This window comes from Cyprinodon variegatus, unplaced genomic scaffold (genome assembly GCF_000732505.1).
Source record: "Cyprinodon variegatus isolate N-32 unplaced genomic scaffold, C_variegatus-1.0 Scaffold100, whole genome shotgun sequence".
NCBI lineage: Eukaryota > Metazoa > Chordata > Actinopteri > Cyprinodontiformes > Cyprinodontidae > Cyprinodon > Cyprinodon variegatus.
The window spans coordinates 28,859-30,778 of record NW_015150553.1 but is presented as its reverse complement, the minus strand read 5'-3'; positions in this window follow the sequence as shown (position 1 = coordinate 30,778).

Genomic DNA, 1,920 nt, shown 5'->3' with positions numbered 1-1,920 from the left:
GATTCCAAACAGAAGGTTTGGATCCCGCCAACTTTGAGCACACTGAGGTCTCTCTGAGTAAAGAAGTCATCTTCACCACGACCTGTTCAAGTACCACAGGAAAACTGAGTTGCAGCCAGCGGCTACATCAATCAACTCCGTCTGAGTTCTGGGTAAACCCTATTCTGCCCTCCACCGAATCAAACATTCTCTGGAAGATCATCACACAGACTGAAGTCTAAGTGTCTCTCCTTCTCTGGAAACGTGAGTGGCAACAAATCCTCCTTCAAGATTGACAACTCCAATTTCCCACTGAGCCTGAACCTAACAGCCTGTCTCCCCTTCATCTTCCAGTTTCCGGCTGAGCAGAGTTCGGAGGAACTCTGCGCCAAACTCAATATACCCTTCAATAAAACCCGTTGAACTTTTATATTGTGTCTCTCTGTTTGGCTTCATTGCATGTGGGTCCGAGCCTTAGAAAGAATTTCTAATGGTTTCTAAGGTTTCTAATGCCAGTCCCATGGTTCCTTTGATGTGTCCAGGGTAGTTCCCTGGGATGACCCTGGAGGTTTCCAGGAGGCATCCAAAGCAAATGTTCGAGCCACATGAGCTGACTCCATTCAATGGGGAGTAGCCCCTCAAAGATGGCTGATCTCCATAACCTATCTCTTATCGCTACATTAGTGCACAACGACTCTTTAGAGTTATAAGAAGCGGTTCTTATAGTCATGACCGAGATTTCATGACCACAAGTAAGGGTGGGCACAGCTCCCACTTTACCTCAACAGACTCATGCAAAATCAGCATTACTCTGGCAGCAGCACCAACCCAACTTTGGATGAATTGATGTTCCCCGCCTTCTCTCTATACTTGTAAACAACAGCTTGAGAAACACACTTTCCAGTCTCTTTTTTTGTGAAGAAGGACCACCACACCAGTTTGCCATTGAATGGACACTGTCCATAATTGCCATGCAATGCTAAATTGGCATCTCAGCCACAGCTGTTCCACAACATCCAGAGACCTGAGATACTCAGGGCAGCTCTCATTCACCCCTCATGCCTTGCCAACCATGAAGCTTTTTATCCACCTCAAAGGCTTCAGCCTAGGTGATTAATGAAATCTACTCTGAGCACTCAGTTTCTGCTTCCAGACAGCAGGGTTGAGGAAATCCTCAAAGTATTCTTTAAACTGTCGGACAAAATCCTATGTCAAGGTCAGCAAATACACACCCTGACTGTAGTCAGTTTTATGTCACAGCTTCACACAGCGGAGGCACCATAGGGGGCCCACAAACCAGCCAGGCTAGAGAGGAGTCTATTTTCAACTTGATTAAATGCCCACCTGCCAGTGCTTTTAGGGATTGCTGCAGCAACAGGCACCACCTATGGAGTCAGAAAGGGGTCAAAATGTTTGTAAACATCTAAATCTTAGTTGAAACTGAAAAAATAAAAGTTGAAATTGGAAAATAGAAAACTAAAATGCAAACATAAAATAATTAGAATGGAATCTAAATGATTTCTATTTTTATTGTTTCAAGTTCCCTTTACAGTTTCATGATTTTTTTTTTTACACTTCCAAATAATTTTTTTTCACATTTAGATTTTGACCTCAAACTGACGGTGTGAACAGGGAAATGTGATTGACAGTTTGCAGCAGAGCTGCAGAGATGTCTCTTTCCATGTTGCATTTATGTACTGTGGGAACTCCAACCACTTGAGCAACACTTTCTCTGCAGCAATTATTTGGCATTTTTTGCAAATTCCATTGAAAAATATTATGTTAAAGACATTTATAATGGAACCATCACTAATAAAATCCATCCAGTGGAGAATAAATCAGAAAAGCTGGAAGTGCTGTTTCTCCTACACTGTTACAGAAGGAAAAATAAAAATTATTTTATGTGAAATTCCAGAAATTCGTCCAGTCATTCAATGAAAA